Source organism: Mustela erminea, chromosome 14 (assembly GCF_009829155.1).
Source record: "Mustela erminea isolate mMusErm1 chromosome 14, mMusErm1.Pri, whole genome shotgun sequence".
NCBI lineage: Eukaryota > Metazoa > Chordata > Mammalia > Carnivora > Mustelidae > Mustela > Mustela erminea.
In genome coordinates this window covers 75455335-75479195 of record NC_045627.1, presented here as the reverse complement: position 1 = coordinate 75479195, position 23861 = coordinate 75455335, and the positions used below count along the sequence as shown (strand labels likewise).

At 46.6% G+C, this 23861-nt stretch overlaps 1 long non-coding RNA gene across 1 annotated transcript in view; it reads right to left on the bottom strand.

Moving 5' to 3' along the window:
- Positions 1 to 21759, bottom strand: part of LOC116573152 — a 29309-nt gene extending 7550 nt beyond the window's left edge. The window contains exons 1-3 of the long non-coding RNA XR_004278620.1: positions 21655 to 21759; positions 19233 to 19322; positions 2610 to 2693 (exon numbers count right to left, since the gene is read on the bottom strand). This is a non-coding gene — a long non-coding RNA (uncharacterized LOC116573152). The remainder of the gene's footprint in view (positions 1 to 2609; positions 2694 to 19232; positions 19323 to 21654) is intronic.
- Between the last annotated feature and the right edge of the window lie 2102 nt (positions 21760 to 23861).

Sequence of the window (23861 nt, the reverse complement as noted above, 5' to 3'; positions counted from 1 at the left end):
GCTGAGCAGGGAGCTTGATGAGGGACTGGATCCCACGATCCTGGGATCATGGTCTGAGGCAAAGGCAGACACCCAACCGACTGAGCCACCCAGGCATCCCTAATTTTTCTTTTCAGTACATTAATATGGCGAATTACAATACTGGATTTGCTGAAGTGAAGCTATCTTTGTACTCTGAGATGCAGCTTGCTTTGCCATTATCTATTTTAGCTACAGTGTTGAATTTGTTTGACTAATCTTTTCCTAGCTCTTACTTCATAACTGTTTTATCTGGGTGTTCACTTGAGGCATATTCCTCTCACAAAATATGTTAGGCAACTTTCTGTCCTTCTGATCTCTGAAACAATTTGTGTAAAGTAGGTATTATCTCTTAATCTGACAATTTAATAGAACTTACTTCCAAAATTGTTCAATACCAGGATTTAACATGGAAAGCTATTTGATCACCATATCTATTACTTGATTAGTTATATTAATTCAATACTTATAGTTTTCTTATCCCAATTTTGGCTTTTTGTATTTGACTGACAATTTATCCATTTTGCCTAAGTTTTCTGATTTTTTTGGTACACGGTTTTTCAAAATAAACTTTTATTCCTCTCTACTGCATCTGTAAGTATTTATCTGCTTTCATTGTGTAGCTATTTTTTTAAATATCTTCACTCCCTTTTTTAAAAATAGATTTTTAAAAAGATTTTATTTATTCATTTGACAGACAGAGATCACAAGCAGGCAGAGAGGCAGGCAGAGAGAGAGAGAGAGAGGAAAGCAGGCTCCTCGCTGGCTGAGAGCCAGATGTGGGACTCGATCCCAGGACCCTGAGACCATGACCTGAGCCAAAGGCAGAGGTTTAACCCACTGAGCCACCCAGGTGCCCTAAAAATTGATTTTTCATGAGAGATCCTTACGGTGAAGGAACTGTTCAGTGTCTTGACTAGGGTGGGGGACACACAAGTCTAAATGTGACCAAATTGCATAGCCCTAAGTACACACACATCCACACACACACCCACACACACCAATGTGTATAAGTAGAGAGGAGAAATTCTAAATAAAATCAGTATATCGTATTTGCAATAATATCCTGATTGTGCTTTGTAGTCTGGTTTTGCAAAGTGTTACTTTTGGGGAAACTGAGGAAGGAGTACACGAGACTCTCTCTACATTGATTGTTCTGATTGCATGTAAATCCACAATTCTTTCAACCAAAATTTGCATGAAAAAGGTCAATTTTGCCAGATGTTTGATCCTGCTTACTAAACTTTCGAAATGCTTTGGTCTTGCTAGTCTTACCTATTTTTTTCTGTTCTCTGTTTCATTAATTTCTATCCTATATTTTTTATTTCTTCCCATCATGCCTTTCTGAGATTTCTTTTTTGCCAATTAAAAAGTGTAAAAGCTTAAATATCAAAACTAAGCTGATTTGTTTTCAAGTTTTTTTTTTTTGACACATGTATTTAAAGCCATATGTTCATTCTTTTATCTGTCACACAAGTTTGACCTACAGTGTTTTCATTTTGCTTTTAGTGTTATTTTAGAACTTCCTTTATGATTTTCTCTCTGACCCAAGAGTAATTAAATAGCCCACTTTTTAGTTACCTAACCAATACAATTTTTTTAAGATAATACTTAGATATTGGTTTTTTTATTTTTCCAACACCATCAGAAAACACTGTTTGGTTTATTTCTTTAGAAATTTTTGAGTTTTCTTTTATGGCTGAATCTATGCCAGTTTCTGTGTGGGTTTTTTTTTTTTAAGATTTTATTTATTTATTTGACAGACAGAGATCACAAGTAGGCAGAGAGGCAGGCAGAGAAAGAGTGAGAGAGGGAAGCAGGCTCCCTGCTGAGCAGAGAGCTCGACGCGGGACTCGATCCCAGGACCCTGAGATCATGACCTGAGCCAAAGGCAGCGGCCTAATCCACTGAGCCACCCAGGCGCCCTCTGTGTGGGTTTTATGTGTGCTCAAAACTTGATGTATACATCGTCTGTGTAAAATGCTTTGTTCTATAAACACCTAATCTGAGTTTACCTATTACATATATTTCCATACCTTGTTTTTTATTCATTTGTTTAGTTTTTACTTTCAACCTGGAATCTCTCTTTTTTTTTATTTTTAAAAGATTTTATTTATTTATTTGTCAGATGGAGAGAGAGAGAGAGAGAGAGAGCACAAGCAGGCAGAGTGGCAGGCAGAGGCAGAGAGAGAAGCAGGCTCCCCGCTGAGCAAGGAGCCTAATGTGGGACTGGATCCCAGGACCCTGGGATCATGACCTGAGCCGAAGGCAGCAGCTTAACCGACTGAACCACCCAGGCGTCCCTGGAATTTCTATTTTTTTTAAATCAGTGAATTTAACTTATTTACAACTAATATATTAGGACTCATTCCTGTTACTTTATTCAGGTGTTTGCATCTGTTACACTGGCTTAGGTCAAATTCTCTGGAAGCAGAGCCTGAGGCAGGAATTCTTGTCCAAGTGACGGGTGAGAGGAGAGCCCTCAGGAGAGGGAGAATCAGGGACACAGAACAGGACAGGGAAAGCAGAGAAGACTGCTTCCAGCTGGAGAAGAACTTCCGCAGGAGGATGGAGCTCGCTGTGATGCTTACCTGTCGCCCCCAGGAGCCACTGTCTGGGCACTGCAATGCCTCCCACAGGAGACAAAGGAATCAGTGGTCGGCCTGGGCAGTGTGCTGACAAGAAAAGAACATAGCTTAAAAGCACTCTTACACAGGGGTACCGATCCTCTTTTGCTTGGAGTGCTCCCACTCCTCAACCTGGAGACCCTTTCATGTTGGGCGTCCTTCAGAGCCCCACACCCTGTTCATCACTTTGCTCGTTCCATCCACCTTGCTCTGGCCTCTGTGACATCTGCACGGCTGGGGTCGGGGAAGGGAGCAGCAACCCAGTCAGCTCGCCATCTTGTCCTGCCCTTTCAAGTTCCACTCCTCCTCTCCTGTCGAGGACCCTCCTCCGAGGACTCAGGCCCAGCTTGGGTGGGTGGATCAGGGGCTGTGAGTGGCCACCAGCCCCTTGGAGGACCACCCCCCATCTTGTTTAACACTGTCTGCTGTCCCTTCCCCTAGGGTGAGTTCCATCCCAGGAGGCTCTCCCATCTCTCAGGCAAGTAAACTCCCGCTGGGTGGGCCTCAGGTCCTACAGCCTGGACCCCACTTGCCTGCATCTTCAGGGGCCGGCAGTTCAGACGAGCTAAGATCCTCCCACCCACCTTGGCCTTATTGTATGGACCCTGAACTGGCCAAAACGGTTGGAAGGGGCTCATAATAAAAAAGAACATGTAAAGTGAGAAACAAAAACACATCCAAATAAAGTCTGAGAGACTCCAAGTCACAAACACGGGAAGGTCAAAGAATTCTTTCAGGAAATAAAAATCATTGGATTTCAGCCCCAACTTTTTCTGGCAGCTGGGGTCAACCGGAAGCCCTGGGCCACATTCAACTGGGGGTTATCACTGAATGCAGTTTTTTTTTCAGAAAATCTACAGCAAACATTTCTAGTTTTAAATCCCTCTTTTTCAAAGGCCTATATATTAAACAATTGGTTTTAACTCCTCCTCTCTTCTTTTATTGGACAGTTTTTCCTTCAGATTCATTTGACACGTAAAAGAACAATCCCTGAGGTGCTCTCTGAATCCAATGCTGGCTCACAATGACCGCTCCGTGATGATCTTTGAGGACCGATGATACTGGAACAGGCTAAGAGCTCCAGACAAGGGGGTCAGCATCCCAGAGAAGCATGTTGGGGGTGTGAGAAGAAACTCTGGGCTCCGTGTCCCTAGCTTCATGCCCCAGCCCTGCCTCAGAGAAGCTATGGGAACCCTACAGAAGATATTTAACCCTGTGTGACCTGACACCTGTTGTTTAAGCTCTGGCTTCAATGTCCTCATTGGGAAACTATGAGTAAGACTAGCGCCCCCCTCACAGGTTTGTCATGAGAGTTCAATAAGGTGATGCATACAAAGCACGTCACGCGGAATAAGGAGAATAAGGCGGGTTACAGCATCCCAGGGTCAGCCAGGATTTCCTGACGTGCGCCAGAGCCGGACTTTTTACGCAGCTCTGCCCCTGAGCTCTCCAGGAGCCCTGGGAGCACGCGTCCATTTTAATAATGAGGACACTACCCTGTAGGCTTTACCGTGGGACGACCCCACAGACAAGCAATCTCCCCTTCTCTGATGGTTGTCGAAGGCAGTGTCCAGGAGGAGGGGATGACTTGCTCACCGTCTTTCTAATTGCAGAACCCGGAGTGGTCCCGACGGAGTCCGCTTTGCTCTGCCTGCCTGCTTCCTTTTCAGTGTCGGGGTAGACAAAACTTTTTTAAAGATGCGTCTCCGCTCTCCGCTTCCCCATAGGAGGTCTCCGTGGGTTCTGGGAGGGAGTTGTCGTATGGTGTTCCAATGGGGTGTGTGTGTGTGTGTGTGTGTGTGTGTGTGTTTCCCGTTCCCATTCCCAGAGCAATTCATTTCCTACCTTGAATCCTTGTGCTGGGATTTTTTTTTTCTTTTTTGTAGCAAACTATCCCCATTTCACAAGTAGCCTCCAGCAACAATTAGTCCTGCATGTAATTTCGGAAGCAAATGGTGGGTTCGGGTGAGAACCGTGCACATACTTTGGAAGCAGATGTAGCCCGAGGTGGAGTCACTCCCTGTGTTGAGGGGAGACTGGGAGGGAGCGGAAGGAAAAAGGGCAGATGCACAGCCCAGTGGACGGCCTGGAGCTCTGAATTAAGAGCCAGAAGAGTGGAGATTGTGTGGTGGGCAGAGCAAACCGCCGCCCCCTGCCCAGGTGCCCACACTCTAATCCCCCGGATCCTGTGAATATGTTCCCCGACCTGTCAGAAGGGGCTTCTGGGGATGTGATTGAGGCTAATTAAGGACTTGCACACGGAGACATGATCCATGTGGGTGCAGAGGAATCCCGCGAGTCCTCACAAGCAGAGAAGCGTTCCCAGGTCGGGACAGCCAGGTGTGCCGGCAGAAGGGGCGGGGCGGGGGATGCCTGGCTCTGAAGACGGAGGAAGGGGCCACGAGCCAAGGAATGCAGTGGCTTCTGGGAGCTGGAAAAGGCAAGGAAGTGGATTCTCCCCTAGAGCCTCCCGAAGGAACAAATCCTGCTGACACCTTGATTTTAGCCAGGGAGACCGGTGTCCTACTCTTTAAGATACTAAATTTGTGTTGTTTTAAGCCGCTAAGTGGTAACTCGTAACAGCAGACAAACGCAGCCTGGCTCTAAGTCTGCCTTTTCCTGATGCTTCAGCCCGCCATGCACTCTGAGTAAGTGTCCTGATCAGTAGAGTGGGGCCATGATCACTTCTTACCATTGCACACACTCCAGGCCTGGTGTGCCGGGGGGGACCCGTGAAGTCAGTTCAGCACTAACATACAACTGTGTGGCTCTGCCCTATACCCGAAAGTTTGCAGACACCCGGCAAGCCTTCTCCCAGCAGCCTGACTGGAGGACAGAAGCCTGGCCTCCTGCGCTCTAGCAAGCTGCCTGGAGCTTCCCACGCAAAGGTCCCTGTCTGTCAATTTCCCTGCTCTGACCCCTGCCCGCTTCCACTGCAGCGCTCTACCCGACTGCCTCCTGGACCACCTGGGAGACTTTAAAACCATGGGATCCCAGCCCCTACCCCAGACCGACTGAACAGAGCCTGCAGGAGGCATCTTGCAAACGAACACAAGGGAATTTGGAAAGCAGAATACTTAGTCCGTCTCCTTCCAATAATTATATCATTCCTACATCATTCAGAGCAAGTCCTTTGATCTTCCTGGGTCTCATTTTTCTTATGTATAACCTGAAAAACCCATCCCTAGGCTTCCTTCCATAACTCAAGATCTCTCACACACAGTTGTATCTTCCTTTCATTTTTGAAGACACCTTAGGATTTTATCCCACCTTGGGGCCATTGTGGCAAGCTTCCGTTTTCTCTGTACAAAGCTATCCGTGTAGATCTGAGATCCCAGGGTGGATCTAAACTAAGAAGATAGCATAGCCCAGATTTGGTTTCAAAATATATAAATTTTTAACTCTTACGAAAGTAAAATGAAAGCAACTCCAGGAGACATTCGCATGAACACCCAGAGAGGGCAACCACTGCCTGAAAAGATGGAGGTCACTGGGCAGGCGTTGGTGGAGGGGGAGGGAAATGTGGGCGAGAGGGTGAGGTGAGCAGGGAGGGAGAGAGATGGGGGCGTGGCGGAGGGTAGGGGGAGGTGTGAGGGGAAACCAGAAATGCAGAAGACCCAACTTTCTCCATCTTCAGCAAGTGTAAAATCCACCCGCTGCCTACCTCCTTAGGTTAGCATGAGAAATCACAGGAAGGTCTGTTGGGACCAGTCTCTAAACGGCAGTGTTAGGGGAGACCAACGGTGGTGCTGCTTCTCCCTCCTTCTTGTGCATGGACTCTTAGCAGCCGCCCTTCTGAGATAATGTTGTGTTGAGGGAACAAGGAAGCCCAGAGAAGGCAAGTGACTGGTTCAAAGTCACACCTTCTTTCCTAATAACCAGTCATTGATCTAAATCAAGGTGTGGTATGGTAGCAAATAAACCTCCAGGTCACAAGCTTAATTTGTCACCCATCCTACAAGTCCATCATGGGTTTGCATGTATGCCGTCATGGGGGGCGCCTAGACCGACGGAGCAGCCATCGTTTCAAATCACAGGGGTCACTGTGCCAGAAAGGACGAGAGCGCTTTGGAGGGTCTAGCACTTTGGCTGAATGTGACACATGTCCCTTCTGGTCACACTCATTGGTGGGAACTAATCAGGAGGCTCCAACCAACTACATGGGGCCTCGAGTGAAAGGAAGAACAAACCCGCCATGCATCTGCGGGGCAGACGCTGAAAATACCTGGCCAAGGGCGCTTGTCCCTCCCCTCATCCCTCTTTCCCACTCCCCTCCACGGTCCTTCCTCTACAAAACCTGCCTCTTCCATACACTGTACTCCTGAGAGCTCTGTTTGACTGGGACATCAGGGTGCCTTCAACTCTGATCCCGCAGCCTTTTGCACCTGCCAGACTGGGGCTTCGTCTTTGCACCTCTGACACCCAGCGCAGGGCCTGGGTGTGGGAAGATGAAAACTGCTTCCAAGGACACAAGACATGTTCTTTAATTGTTGGTTTAGCAGTTACAATACACCTGCGCTATTTAAATGACTTAAAAATGATTTAATACTTAAAAAAAACCCTTTGTGGTCATTGCCCTCATTTTATAGCTGAGGACACTGAGGCCCAGAGAGGTTAAGTAACTTTCCCCAGGTCACAAAGCCACCAAGAGGCAGAGCGGGGAGCTGCACTCAGGCAGAGTCCTGATAATCCAAGTTCATGGTGGCGACACTCTGCTGCTGGTTGTTGCCCCAGCAGGGAGGGCTAGGGCTGAGGGCACCTTCCCACTCTTCGATTCTAGCCAATCTATTCAGGGCTCAAGCAGGCTCCATTAGGAGTGTCCTTGACATGGTAACCCAGTTCACTTTCCATCAAAGCTCACCTGCCCTGCGTCCTACCCTCTTCCCTCAGGAGCTTGCCCTCTGCAGACCCCATGCATTGCAGGGGAGCTGGGAGGTGGAAGAGATCATTATTTTTCCCTTGACAGTTTTGCCGAGGGCTGGCCCTGGAGCAGGTAATCCACCCTGGGCAGAACCAGCTTGGTGGTGCCCGCAGCTCAGCTCCTTGTGATGCAAACATGCAGGGCCTGTACGGTGTGTTCGGTGGGTTCAGAGCAACGTCTTCCAGCTGTCAGCCTCTGAGCACCCAGTCAAGGCTGGGTTTCTTCATTTCCAATGAGATCCTCCGATGAGGAGTCCAGGACGCCCCAGGATGACGGGAGGGTTGGGAGGCTGTGAGCATGAACTATCCAGGCTACCCAGGGCCGGCGGCCCCAGTGCCATCATCTTGGAACTGGCAAGTGGCTTTTTTACCTGGAGCCCTTAGGGGACTTTTTGCTGGTGTCCCTGATCCAGAAATTCTTTCAATTTGAGGCCGAATCTTTCAGTGCGAATGCCATACAGTTCGCAAGGGAGCTTTCAGAAGCTGAGGGTAAAAACCCACGTCCAGCACGGGCTTCCTGGAGGGGACGGCCGGCAGGAGCGGCTCTGGTGGATGGAGCCCGGATGCCTCGCCTTCACGGCCTGTGCTCTGAGCTGGGCCCCAAACCATGCTGCACACACTGGGGAGACTCCCCTCACAGACTCTCAATGAAGTGCTCTCTATGAAGAAAGAATTCTAAAAAATGCCCAAGGATTCCAAAGTGCGTTCAAAAGTTGTGTTCTTTTCAGGGAAAAAAAAAAAAATCCAAATTTCCAAATGATATTCAAACTTGAATTTGTTGCCATTGTGGAGCAGGGTGTGTGTTGGGGGCAGGGCTGGAAGGTGGCCATGTCAAGATGGAAAAAGATGAAAAAAAGGGAAATAGGAGTTTGGGAGGAGCCCTCCAGGTGCCGGTTGGTTGCAGTCGGCCTGAGTACCTTGCTCTGGCCCGAAGGTACCACAAGATGGCAGCATTTCTGAATGTTCCAGATCATTCTCCCCCACCCCCCCACCCCCCACGGGGACGCCTCTCAGGGCGCCGGGGTGCCTTGGCCTCCAGTCAGGAGTATATCTTTCCTCATATTTAGGAGGATTAAGAGTCCCGACCTGAGGTGCTCTCGTCCTCAGCCAGGGACGAGAGAGGAGAGGGCCCGAGCAGACGGGCTGGATCTCTGGTGCACCTTCAGCTGTTTAAACAAAATCAGCGTTGAACCCAAGCGCTTGTTGGCCAGTAGCCACCTTGGATGTTGGGCTGGATTGTCTTAGTTTGTCTGAGAAACAGAATGCTTGTTTGGCCAGATGTGTGGAGGCCAAGGATCTTTGCGGTGCTCTGGAGAGCCCATCCTCGCTAACTAACCTCAGTTTGGCTGCTCTGGGGGACTTTATTCTGTACAGTCTGGTGCCACTGCAGGCAGGCAGGGTCCCCTGACCCGCCCTGACCACCACCCCGGATGCCCGCACCAGGCATCCCCTGTGAAAGAGTGGACAGTGTGGGCTATTAAAAAGTCTTCCCCATATCTGTTCCGCATGCTGTCTGTTCGTTCATTCATTGACTTTTCAGTATTTATTCGGCACCTCCTCCGAGCCAGGTGTCCTGCTGTGCAGTGGGGATCCAAGAATGGACTGTTCCGCCGTCAGGGAACGTGCATCTAGGTGGGGGATGGAGGGAAGGAATGAATTACAGTGATAACAAGGGCTCTGCGGGAGAAGTGCAGGGTCTTTTGGCACGGATTCTGGAAGGCTTCACCATTTATTAGCTGTTGATCTTGGGCAAGTTACTTAGCCGGGGTCGCCGTGTATGGTTCCTGAGATTTTGCGCAGGACTAGAGAATGCACGTTGCAACGGTGTCTGGTGTATCCTGGGTGCAGACCGGCGCACCTGCCGCCTTCCCGACTGCTATGCACCTCACAGCTCCAGAGGGCGCTATTCACACAGACCGCACGGGATTGTGGAGGCTTTGACTGCCCCTTCTGAGGCTCAGTTTCCTTATCTGTAAAGAGAATAATAATGGTGACTTCGTGGACTGTTGTAAGCCCGAAATGAGCTATGGAAAGTGTTAGATCCAGCTCCATGCCTGGCGTCCATTATTATTAGACCTAGGAACCTTGGTATCAAAGCTCAATATAAACGCTTAAATCTGCATTTTGGAGCCCAATGGAAAGCCCCAGGAGCCCATGAAGGTATGCATCTGGGCAATGAATGGCCAATTTTCAGACAGTCACTGCTGTTTCTTCTTACCCCCTGAAGGGGTGGTGGAGAAAGCTAATGCCATGCATGGGGCGAGATACCCATGCCTCCGTCTCAGCTTTCAGGACCTGGTCAGCACCCATCCTTATGAGAAAGATCGAAGGGTTGGCCCCTCAGGTCAAGAACGAGGCAGCCGAGGGAGGGGAGAGGGAAGGTCACTCCCTTTGCGGAGTGATTTTCACGGTGGCGGCTACTGGGTGATATTTGTTTCCTGCGGTCATCCTCTGGGCAGCCCTGTGACACGTGCCCCTGTGTAAGCAGATATCCAAGTGAGGGAATGGAGGCCGAAGATCCCTCAGCAAATATGTGTTGAAACGAGGCTTACACCCAGGGCAGTCGGGCTCTAAATCTGGAAGACTGTCTTGAGAGGTTTGATGGAATTGACTAGAATGTTACCGTTAGGTGGTCCCCGGGCCAAAGGAGGCACTCAGATGCTTGTTGCATTGGTCCCAATGACCCATTCTGTCCTAGGAGGCTATGTCCTGCTGCACATGTGCACAACACAGGATGCCGGGAAGTTATGACGTGGCCGTCCCATCAGCTTACATGCCATCATAAGCTTCTGTCCAGCCCACCTTCAGTTGCACCTGGGTGAGCTGACTCCTGTGGGCAGACTGCCAATCTGTGGGACAGGAAGCTCCTCAGAGCCCCCTTCTGGCTCTATGGCTGTCTCATCTGACTTCTAGGAAGGAGATCTCATTGTCCCAAGTCAATCAGGGGTAAAGTTAACTGTGTCCAGACGCCCAAGGCAAAGGCTGTTTCGAGCTGCCTAGGGGAGAAGGGAAACAGCAAATGCCTCCAAAGATCTCCCCCCACCTGACGAGGAAAACAGTGGCATCCAGCAACCCGCAGGCCAGGGCAGCCCAGAAGATGGATGGCAGCTGAGCCACACACAAGTCCCTCTTCCTCCGCCGCTCTTTGTGCCACCTTGGACTTTAGGATGCCCTGGCAGATTACAGGGTTTCTCAGGTTAAAAAAAAAAAAAAGTTATTACAAATTAAACATTTGGATTGAAGGTTTGGGTCCAATGGCGGTGTCAAGTGTGATGCAAACAGCTTGTTTTTTTTTCCCCTCTAAACTTGTTTGGCAAGTTTTTGTGGACATCTGATGTTTCTCACAGCTGACCTCAATTCTCTTTCTTCTCATCTTAGCATCCTGGGTTTTCCAGGGGGTTGGGAGGTGTGTGGGGAGAAGGTCTCCCCTCTACCACTCCTAGGCTTCCAGTTTGAATGAGGCTTACTCTCTTCACTGGCTCCGGGATGGGCACATGACCAAGGCCAGCCAATCCTTACTCTTCATACTCTGGAGGCGGGGTATTTCAGAGGTGGGTATCACTCTTCAGCCAAACGAAGAGAGAGTCAGTCCTGAGGTTTTGCTGGAACTGAGGGACAGCACAGGCTCTTTCTGCAGGCATTGCTAAGCTGGGAGCTCATCAGCCTGGAGTTAATGGCTGTGTTGCTTTACATGAGGAGAACAAGCTGAGACAGGAGGCAGCCCAGAGAAAAGCAGAGAAAGGAGATACTGTGACAAAGATATCTGGTGACATCTTTTGAGTGGCTGGATTCAACTGTGAATTTTTCTAATAATGTTAGTTAATATATTTCATTTGGTGTTTTGCAGATTTGAGTAGAGTTACTGTCTCTTAGTCCTGAAGGCCTCCTAATATAGAAACATTCCTGAAATATTGTATCGGTAAACTGAGAGCTGAAGATACAATGGAAAATTTCATTTGAAATGTATTTGATATGCAATATCCATCAAAGTTGTTTCATGTTGGAGATATAAAAGATGTAAGAGAAATTGTGCTGTGCCTACACTCATGGAAAAAAATAAACAAAAATAAACAAACACACTTAATCATATTATCCAGTAAATCACAGAGCCTACTTCTCTGGAGTCAGAAAGATTTGGGTTTGAATTCTGACTCTGCCAATTACCTTGGACAACTGTCATAATGGTCATGGGCCTCAGTTTACTCATCTGTAATACTGTGATAACAAGAGTAGCTCCATCATTGGGTCATTAGGGAGGTCTGTCTGAAATAATAAGAATATTGGGCCTTATCCCAGTACTAGGAGTAGGAACTGAAGGGCAGGAACATTAAATGGCTTGTTCAAGATCAGCTAACTAGTTCCCCGCAGAGCTGGGATTTGAACTTTGGCAACATGGCTTGGAGAACATTAGTTCCTGACCACCATGTTTATCACCTCTTGAACCTAAAAGATGTGGAGTGACTTGTGTGAGGTCATATCTCATAATATTGGGCACAAAGTGCTTACCCTGGGGTCTGATACCGACACGCGTTGAGAGAACACAGAGGAGCTAGGAGAGTGCTAACCAGCTGGCTACGTTCCAGGGCGTGGTCACGTCTGCAGTAATGGGCAGATGCAGGAGTGGGATTTAGAAGGCCTGGTTTAGATTTTCCTTTACCACTAACCTCACATGTGATCTTAGGCAAGTCACTTGCTTTTCTGGGCTTTGGTTTCTCTTACGTAAATCATGGGGTTGATGGGGCGCCTGGATGGCTGAGTCAGTTAAGTGTCTGACTCTTAATTTCAGCTTAGGTCATGATCCCAGGGTTGTGAGATCGAGCCCTGCATTGAGCGCCACACTGGCCATGGAGCCTGCTTAAGATTCTCTCTCCCTCTCCTTTTACCCCTGCCCCTGCTCACTCTTTCTTTCTTTCTCTCTCTCTCTCAAGGAAAAAAAAAAAAAAAGGATCCACCCACTCTAACCATCTCCTGGTGCAGGGTTGGGAGCCATTCAATAACCAAGGGGACTGAGACCACATGAACTGGGCTTGACATGGAGTTGGAGGCACCATGGCTGTATTTGAGAACCCGTTTCCCTGCCAGGCAGCCTAAAGGTGTGGTCCAGGGCCTCACCCTCCCTGCTCTGTGATGTTTGCCACTTGGAGCTTCTCTCCCAAGGTTTCCATATTTCCCTACCCTAGTCTGTTTCTCAAGTTAAGGAAGAAAAATGGGCTGAAATTGGCAGTCTCTGACTGGGAGCCAAGAAAGCCAAAGCCTGGCCCACAGCCTTCTCACACGTCGAATCTGTGGCCGCTTCCCAGCATCTTTCCTGCTTAAAGGCTTTTATCACATCCGAACATGCTTCCCAAATGGCAACAAACTCTCCCAGGAAAAAGGAAGTGTTTTGATGAGTTAAGTATAAATGAATCAAAACCATATGGATGAAATTTCCCCTGAAATACACTTGGGATTGACCATGACGGTCAAATGCTTTGGGACACTATGGGCTACGAGTGGGAGCCTGGAAGAGTCTAGGGTCTGACTTAGAACTTCCTCTCTGCTCCTTAGCACCAGGGACCTTTGCTCCATAGCCTGTACAGCCCCAAAGTCCCAGACCCTCTAACTCATGCTGTCTCTAACAAATGAACAGATAATCGTAGGATGGACCTAATAAAATTTTAGGTAAAAATTCAACTAACCAAGGGTATCTTGTTCTGGCTGCTATGTGATGAGAGTCTCCCTGAAAATGGTAAACTTGTTCAAGGTAGTGGATAACCTTCAAAAGTGAATTTGTTCATTCACTCAAAGGACAGTCATTGAGTACCTAGTTTGTGCCAAAAATTGCAATGTAGTGGGAAGCAAAGAAGAAGAAAACAGGTCCCGATGTCTCTGTCCCCTCTACCTCTGTCAAGCTGTCATTTACCCTGCTGCTCTTTCTCAGTAGGTCTTGGTTGTTTTCAATGACACTAAGCTCTCTGCTGAGGGTCTTTCAAACCAGTTTGGGAGTATTTTCTCAAGGTGTGGGTTGAAATTGGGAATATATTGAATGGCAGCTTCTCTACTATTACCCCACAATGTACAGCTTATTTATCAGACCTCATCTTCTTCCACCAGAATACCAAGGCACACTCTGAATTGGCATTGTCTTTGTCCCCTTCCAATCTGTCCTCCACCCAGCCACCATAAAAATGTGCTTCAACCTCAAATCTGACCACATCATTTTACTGTTCAGAATCAGAGCTACCAAGTGTCTACTCAAGTACGGGCAAGCTCCAAGCATGGTAGGCAAGACCCTCTATAGCATTTGGCCCTTACTTAACTCTCAAGCCTCTTTGGAAAGATATCCTGTGTTCTTGGATTAGAAGAATCAATATAATTCAAATGTCCATAAAATCCAAGGTGATCTCAGATTTAATGCAATCCACATCAAAATTTCCATGCCATTTTCTACAGAAATAGAAAAACCATTTTAGAATTCATATGGAATCAAAAAAGATCTTGAATGGCCAAATCTTGAGGAAGAAGAATAAAGCGGAGGCATTACATTAACTGATTTCAAACTATATTACAAAACTATAGTAATCAAAACAGTATGGTACTGGCATAAAGACAGGCACATAGACCAATGGAACAGGATAGAGAAAGTCCAGAAAGAAACCCAGGCATACACAACCCAGAAATCTTTGACAAGGGAGCCAAGAACACACAGCAGGGAAAGAATTGTTCCTCAATGAATGGTGCTGGGAAAACCAGATATCCCCATGCAAAAAAATGAAACTGGACCCCTCTCATATAACACTCACAAATGCTAATTCAGAATAATTAGAGACTTAAACATAAGTCCTGAAATTATAAAACTCTTAGAAGAAAACTTTGGGGAAAAGCTCCTTGATACTGTTCTTGGCAATGATTTTTTGAATAAAGCATTAAAAGGACAAGCAACAAAAGCTAAAATAAACAAGTAGGACTATATCAAACTAAAATACTACACAGCAAAGGAAACAATCAATGAATTGAAACACAGGCCACAGAATGGGAAAAATATTTGTAAACCAAATAAATATCTGATCACATGTCCAAAATATATATCTGAAATATATAAGGAAATTATACAACTAAATAGTTAAAAAAAATTGGAAATGAGCAAAGGACCCTGAATAGATATTTTGCCAAAGAAGATAAGTAAGTGGCCAATAGATAACGAAAAGGTGCTTAACATCACTAAACAAGTGCAAGTAAATGTCAATGAAAACCACAATGAAATATCACACCCCTGTTTAGGATGGCTATTATCAGAAAGGCAAAAGGTAATAAATGTTGGCAAGGGCACGAAGAAAAGGAAACACTTAAGCACGGCTGGTGAGAATGTAAATTGGCACAGCCATTATGGAAAACAGAGTAACAGTCTCTCAAAAAATTAAAAATAGAACTGCCCTATGATCCAGCAATCCCTCTCCTGGGCATAATATCCAAAGGAAACAAAATCAGTAGTTCAAAGAGATCATCTGCACTCCCATGCTCATTGTAGCATTATTCACAATAGCCAAGATATAGAAAAAACCGAAATGTTCTTTGACTGATGAATGGATAAAGAAAATGTGATATATATATATATATATATATATATATATATATATATATATATCACAATGGAATATTATTCAGCCATACAAAAGAAGGAAATTCTGACATTTGCAACAATATGAATGAACCTGGCGTTGTGCTAAGTGAAAGCCAGACAGAGAAGAACAAAGACTGTATTTATCACTTACATGTGGACGCTGAGAAAAGAAAAAAGATCAGTGTCATAGAAACAGAGAATAGAACAGTGGTTTCCAGGGGCTGGGCAGAGGGGGAAATGGGGAGATGTAGGTCAAAGTGTTACAAACTTTCATTTATATCATGAATAAACTCTGAGCATCTAATGTACAGCGTAGCAACTATATAGTTAATAATATGATACCTAATGCTTGAAATTTGCTGAAAGTAGTTCTTAAGTATTCTCACTACAAAAAAAGAAGAGTTAACTATGCGAGATGATAAGTGTGTTAATTTTCTTGATCTTAGTAATCATGCCGCAAAATATATGCTCATCAAATCACCATGTTGTCCCCTTCAAATAAGTACATTTGTCAATTATTCTGCAATAGACCTGGGCAAGGGTAAAGGATACAGGAAATGTCTCTGTGTTATCCATTTAATTAAAAAAATTTACTGTCACAGGACATGAACAGACATTTCTGCAAAGAAGACATCCAGATGGCCAACAGACACATGAAAAAGTGCTCCATATCACTGGGCATCAGGGGAATACAAATCAAAACCACAATGAGGTATCACCTCACACCAGTCAGAATGGCTAAAATCAACAAGTCAGGAAATGACAGATGCTGGCGAGGATGCGGAGAAAGGGGAACCCTCCTACACTGTTGGTGGGAATGCAAGCTGGTGCAGCCACTCTGGAAAACAGCATGGAGGTTCCTCAAAATGTTGAAAATAGAACTGCCCTATGACCCAGCAATAGCACTACTGGGTATTTACCCTAAAGATACAAACGTAGTGATCCAAAGGGGCACGTGCACCCGAATGTTTATAGCAGCAATGTCCACAATAGCCAAACTATGGAAAGAACCTAGATGTCCATCAACAGATGAATGGATCAAGAAGATGTGGTATATATACACAATGGAATACTATGCAGCCATCATAAGAAATGAAATCTTGCCATTTGCGACAACATGGATGGAACTAGAGCGTATCATGCTTAGCGCAATAAGTCAAGCGGAGAAAGACAACTATCATATGATCTCCCTGATATGAGGAAGTGGTGATGCAACATGGGGGCTTAAGTGGGTAGAAGAAGAATCAATGAAACAAGATGGGATTGGGAGGGAGACAAACCATAAGTGACTCTTAATCTCACAAAACAAACTGAGGGGTGCTGTGGGGAGGGGGTTTGGGAGAAGGGGGTGGGATTATGGACATTGGGGAGGGTATGTGCTTTGGTGAGTGCTGTGAAGTGTGTAAACCTGGTGATTCACAGACCTGTACCCCTGGGGATAAAAATATATGTTTATAAAAAATAAAAAATTAAAAAAAAATTAATAAAAATAAATAAATAAATAAAAATTTACTGTCACAAACTAAACAACTTCTACAACCTTTTGTATCATTTTCTAAGGACATGCTCTTTTTGCTCTTGTGAAAGTCTCTGGTACCCCCCCTTTTTTTTTTTAAGGGAAGGGTGTGGGGAGGGGCAGAGGGAGAGAGAATCTTATTTTTTTTCTCAAAATTTTATTTATTTGAGAGAGAAAGAGGACAAATGGAATGGGGAGGGAGTAGCAGAGGAAGAGATGAGAAGCAGACTCCTCACTGAGCAGGGAGCCTGACGTAGGGCAGGATCCCAGGACCCTGAGATCATGACCTGAGCTGAATTAGAAGTTGGACACTTAACCGACTGAGCCACCCAGGCGCCCCACTAGTTCACTTTTTAACCACGTACCCTTTGTTCTTACTCTTAGGATCCATGGGATGCTTCATATGTTAGTATAAGTTACATAATTTACAACAATGAAATGTATATGTGTGCACACATGTATTACCACACGGCGGGCAATGTTAGCACATGGCAGTGGCCCCAAGACCGTAAGAAGTTCAACACAAAACCAAAAGCAGAATGGTATTTTCCCTGGACTTGACTATGAATCTGCCTGACCATGTGGGAGCTGGGATGGAAGAAGGAAGGTGGATGCCGGACTCCCAGAGGTCTCTCTTATTTGGGGACGTGGCTCACAGAACAACATGGCGGCTCCTACCTGAAGCAACAAGTTTCGATTTTCAGTTTTGGAGGCAACTGTGATTTGGGAACAAAGTGAGATCCATGAAGAGTGGGTTGTGTTACTGAGAAGGCACATCTAAGCAAATCTGTGTTATTATTTTTGTTTTTTCCCAAGGACAAGGATGGTGGGGAAGAACTAATTGAACCAAACTAGAAGTTACATGAGGGATTAAGGCATCTATCCTCAACTTACGGCCTCATCCACTTGAGAGACTGAAAATACAAAGGCACAATGACCATAAGTAAGAAGGGAACTTTGACCCGCAATGCACAGTGCTCCCTTATCTGCCACCAACAGCCCAGGAGGCCTGGCTACTCTCTCTGGTGACAGTCCAGGGAGCTAAACAGCCCCAAAGAGCCAGGACTCAGATAATAACTGACAGCCTAACCTAGTGGTCATCCCTGATTCCAACTTAGCACCAACCAGAGAAAGCCAAAGACGTACCCTAACCAGCTCCATGGGATACTCCCCGGCTAGGACACTCCATTTCTCCCGCCTCCAACTTCCCTGACCAACAGCCTCCAGGGAGGCCACGCCTCTAGCTTCTCTTTCCCACAGGAAAGCTGCTTCACTCCTGCCTTCCTTTGAGTCTCTGCCAAATGCCAGTGATGGGGGCTGACCCCCAGCTGTGGCAAGCTCTGCTTAAATAGCCTTTACTTTTTGCATTTGGTTGGTCTTTATTTCCCCACACCTTTCTAGGTATTTGTGGCATGAATGATTCCAAGCCACCAATGGCACCCACTTCCCTGATTCCGCCTCTTGCTGGGCCAGCTGGCAAACAGAGCTGCTCCCTCCTCTTTGCCCTGGAACTGGAGGTTCATTCCCCAACTCCAACCCCGGTGCACACATGATGGTTTCCTGACATCTAGAGCAGGCCTGATGGTCGGCTCTGAGATGCCCTGGGAGGGCACGGGAGCGTGTATATGGCTGCTGTCCATCCTGACAGCTCGGTGCTCTGGCCCCAACTTAGCCCTGTCTTTCTTATGCTAAATGACCTCAGAGGCTGAGGAGCTGTGGGTTGGCTTCTAATCCCAGAACTAACAAGCAGGGAAAGCCACCAGTGGCTTCCTTTTGCTGTAATAGGAGCACGGACTAAATACGTTCGGTCCCTTCTGTATCTTACCCGGCTGAATCTACACTCCATCGGCATCCAGCCTTCCCATGCTTTGGTCATCCCAGAAATCTCGAAGGGACCACCCCTGACAGAAGGGGGGTTCGTGGAGCCAGTGGCCTTTGCGTGGCCTGGCCAAGAAAGGCAAATCCGGGGCCGAATGCCCATTCTCCTATGCTAGATGCCTTGTTCCAAAGGGTACCATTCTGGGGCCACCAACTCTCCAGCTGCCACACCCTTTGCTATAATTCACACTCACAGACTTGATTCCCCTGGGAACGTGGTTTTAAAATTGAATGAATCCCGAGTTCACATATGTTGCCTGAATACGACATTGTGTGATAGCTTTTTTTCTGCCCCCCTCGACTATCCGTACCATCTCCCCCTTTAAAAGCCCACTCTCATTGAGTGGCCTTAAAAACAAAACAAAACAAAACCCTCACTCCCACTTAGAGGCCTAAATCCTGGGGAGCCGGAGCAGAAGAGAGGTTGTCACCTCTCACGTTCAGCAATAAAAATGACTTCCTCCTTTCAGCGGCTGTTCCCTGATGTGACTCTGTGATCAGTATCAAATGCTTGGTAGCAAGGCTTTCTGTAGAGCCTTCTCAGCTAAAATAGATTTAACCTGCCCGCTGCTCTTTGTGCAGGAACAATGGGCGTAACAATACGGAGCTGCTATATTGTTCATGCATGAATAGTCCCGATTCCAGATACTTGCTGCTGGGCCCTGTAGATTACCTGCAAAGAATGTCCAGCTCCCTCGGTTGAGAAAGGTTATGCTACACGTGAGCCGTCCAGGCTGTTTCATGGTAATGAATCAATAGGGGCCTGCAATTAATGAAGTCTTATTTCAAAATGGTAGGGAGTCACCTTTTGAAACAGGGTCTGTTTTCTCCCCCAGCCTAATTGCACAGCCTGGGGTATCTCCAGTTTGAATGGGTCAACTTTGTGTATGAGCCGGGGCTGGGGGCTGGCAGGAAGGGGCAGAGGGTGACAAGCAAGGTGGCTTTGGGGGCTCCCTTGGGCCAGCTCTGGGAGGAAATGAGACCCGTATGTGTGGCTGTTAACATGAGGCTCGGACCCAGGCCAACGACAGAGGCAAGCTAGAAGGACGAGAGCACCTTCTGAGTGTCCTATGCCCGAGTTGTCATCGGGGCAAAATCTTAATTGGCAGGAGTTTATGTTGCGTGGCTATAGACAAAGTGGTTGAGAACCCGTGGCTAGCCTATGGTGGTAACGGTGGAGAAAACCCAGTCTTCATCGCCAGTACCTCTGAATCTCAATTGTTGCACGGCTGTTTGCCTGCGGTGTGATCTTAGGCCAACACTTAACTTCTCTGAGCATCCTTTGTCTGATCCCTCAAAAGAGGATCTCATTACCACCCTGCAGAGCTCTTGCAGAGAAAATACATCCCTCCAGTGGGATCCAGTACACGGTTGTGGCGGATGTTGCTAGCTTACCAATATCCATCCCTCCTTTCTTCCTTACCGGCAGAATCTCAATTTTGTTCAGGGCAGCAGTGTATCTGGTCAAGAAAATCCCGATTTCTCAGTGTTCCTTGTAGGGGAGGGAGCCATCTGACACGGTTTGGGTCAGTCAAAAGGGGGTATCCTTCCTAGAAAATGATGGGTTTTCTTGCCTTAAAAAGACACAGACTTTGAAAGCCTTTTGCCTTCTGCCCTGCACACTCTTCCTTCCCGGGACACAGTCACCAGGCCTGGAAGCCTGGGAGGTGCCATTTTGCAACCATGAAGACGGGCCCCACACAGGCTGAGGAGAGGGGGCGGAAGGGTAGATAGAGGATGGGGGGGAAGGCTTGTGGGGTTGCGGAGTGGCTGTACCAGCTTGAGGTACAGGTCCTCTTATCGGGTGAAAACAGTAAATCCCCATGCATTTAACTCATGCTTACTCGAGTTTTCTCTTACACGCAGCCAAGCAAAATCTCCCTGTTGATACCTGCTGATTATTATTTCTTCAGGCTGGCACAAGAAGCCTTGGAAACTTCCTTGAAGACCCCCAGAAGTCAGGAAGAGGAAGACGGCAGGGAGAAAACCACCTCGTTTCTGATATTCACGAACCCCCTTTATCTGTCCACCTGACTTATATTTACATAGACTTCCTTGCTTATTATTAAATCAGGGCTTCCAGGGAAGTAGAGTTAAATTAAGGGAGATCAGAGGCAAAGATAGCCACGGCTACCGTGTAAGTATACCTGTCTGCCTCCTCTAAGATACCAGACTTTAAATCAAGTCCAGGAACAAAGGCGGTGCCCAAATGCAAGAACTGCCTGCTGGATCTGGCTACAGCCACCTTGCTGAACGCAGGAAGTAAATGCGGGAACCAAGAGGCCAAAAATAATAATGGCAATGAGATTTTTAAAACTTCATCCCTAATAAAGAAGTCTTTGCTGGATTCTTATGCCCTGGAGAAATACCCGGAGTAGTTAGGATTATCCAAAAGGACTTGGTGAGAATTTGGGAGAAGTCCAGGCATGTCTTAGCTCAGGCTGGGGTGGGACCCCTTGACCCAGTGGAAGAGGGAGGAGGGAGCCTTCAATTGACCTTTGAAGGTCAAGCAACTGGGCCCTAGCTCCTGACAACATGGCTTAGAGGCCGCCTCTCCAGAAGGATGGTGGAGGAAAGTGAGTCGCAAATGAGCTAATCACCATTAATGTTTCGGCTGAAACTGCCAGTCTGACATCCTTCCTAATGGCTGACAAATGTCAGGGTGACTTGTGTGCTTTTTTTGTTAATTGAATTGGTTAATTAGGTCCCAGAGGCCTAGCTGCTAATTATGAGCTACAGCCGAATATGAGCTTTAAAAAAAAAAAAAAAAAAAAAAAGATGCAAGGAAGTTAAAACAAAAGAGAAAATACACACCCACATGCACACGCATGCACACACACATACTCCAACTCCTTTGTGTTCTGTACAATCTGTAATGTTACCTTCTCTTAATTTTTGACCTGCCACATGTTACTATTTTCTTGATGTGTTCAAAAAAAAAAGAGGGCAAGAAAAACTCCAATTCTGCCTTTTTCCATGAGGAGCATCTGTTCAATCAGTGCCTCGTTCATTAATTTTCTGCCAATTAGCAAGAAAAAAAAAGGTAGACAGGGAAGGGGGAGAAAAAAGTCCAGATTTACTGCCTAATGCCTTACCTTGTGAAGATGGTGTTTTCAAAAGCTCCTCATTGACTGTCGTTTGGGTGAGGAGGCATTAATGGTCTTGGAGACTTGAACATCAACGTCAGCGACTAGTTGATGTTCAAGAAAACTTTTGCAGAATCTCGGAGAACAGGGCCCCCACACCATACTGTCTACATGATCTATAAAGGAGGATACTTTCTAGAGGCAAGTTAAAGTGACTTCTAGCTCATGGAGGACTCTGGGAACTTGGAGCTGGAGGTATCTCCAAGAAGTCTCTCCCAATGGTGAACCACATGGCCCTGGGGTGGTCTTCAGTGTTTGCCTCCTATGAAGGGGCAACACTGAAGGCAGTTGAAGTTACACCTTCATACCCTCAGTTCACCCTGCTTCTGGAAGCTGGCAAACCCAAAGTATCTGATACACTGGTCAGCATCCTTTAGGGGAAGGAGGAATGAGAAGGAACCTGAGGTAGAGGAGAGGGAAAGGAGATGCCCTCAAAGGACTTTTGTGGCAGAATCAGAATTTTCCAGCCCTTAGGGTTCTTACAGACATACATGGACAGGGCTAAGCTGCCCAGAACAGCACTTCCTTGCTCTCAGAGTCTTGGGCTAGTGGAGTCTGGGATTTTGAAAACATGTGGCCAAAAGTTTGGGGACTTGAAGGATGTGTGTGGCCCAGACACCACCTGAAACCATCTTCCCTTGACAGACCAGGTGAACTTGACTCACATTCCCAATTCCAATCTGCCTCCCAGCTCAGCCACTAAGCCCAGACCCTCCTCCCAGCTTCTTCCAGTTCCCAGACTCCTCCCACCCTCCATGAAGTTCTGGGCATGTTTTCCTGCGGTGACATCTCAGGATGGCCACAGGGTAGATTTTGGTCCCTTGTTGTTCTCAAGGCTTCCAATCCTAAAGGTTTTAACTTTTCTGAAGACATGAGAGGGAGGGGCAGTGACCTGCACAGAGCTTCCTACTTTCCATGGCTCTCCCTCCGCTGCTCCAGCGTCTTCATCTCCCTCTCCCACCCCCTCCAAATCCCTCAGAATTTACAGGGCTATGTCTGATGTCTGGCTGAAAGAGATGCATGCATGGAAATCTCAAAGTTAAAAGGAAAGCTGCATGTTTTACAATGATTCCACTTGTGTCTCTGCATTTTTTTCATCAGATGTGTGTGTGTGTGTCTGTATGTGTGTCTGTGTGTGTGTGTGCATGCATGTGATACCTGGCATTACAATAGTGTAGACTACTTTGTTTCCTCTTGAGCAAAGCACCTATGAAGAGTTTTCAACAACCATGTTAAAAATCTATAGGGACAGTGGTAAGGTTGGCTATAAGAGGAAGATAAGACAGTGATAGGCAGTGTCGCTCACTAGTCAAGACCATGGCTCTGTGCCCTGAAGACCAAAATCCAAATCCTGGCCTTGACCCTCACTAGCTGTGCAACCTTAGATCAGTTCCTTCCACGTCTTTGGAACTCATGTTTTCAGCTTCAAGAAGCAAATAATAATGGTACCTCTCTTCTAGACTTACGACTGGGAATAAATGAGATAAGGCAGAGGAGTGGTTAGCACAGTGCTTGGAGTGCACCACGGACCCAGGAAACATCCACTACTATATTTGCTTTCCTCACTTACTCCATTTCTTCCCAATCTAAAGTCCACAGAAACATCATTTACACTGGGAATTGACCAGTATTTTTAACTTGGTTTGTTTTGCTTATGCTTAAAATTATTCTCAAGTTTCTCTTACAAATCTGGTAGAGTGGCTTCTGCTGCTCTTTCTCGAAGAGACTAGAGTTTTTATGACTCTTACACCCAGAGAGATACCAAAATTGTCTTCAGATTTACTTTGGGCTGCGCTTTACCCAAAGGGGTCTTGCATAAGACTCAAAGGAAAGGTAGCGAGTAGAGAAAAGGAGTGGTTTGGTTTCAAAGAAGTTGAGTGTGGCCCCATCATACCATCCATACCATCTAGTCCTTTCTACAGAATCTGTTCCAGGAAAGACCTGCCTCATATGCTCTCTTCGGGAAGAGGAGTTCAGGTATGAGACCCCAGGTTTCTTTGGGTGTTCATGTTCCTTTCTGCCAGAGAAACCCCACACTTGTTTTGGTGTCACCACTAGCTTATAGGGAAGATAATTTGATCACCCGGGAAAGTGGGTTCACAGATGTGGTAGGATGCCCAGGACTGAGGGGGTTTTGAGGATATGGGTCTGTCAGT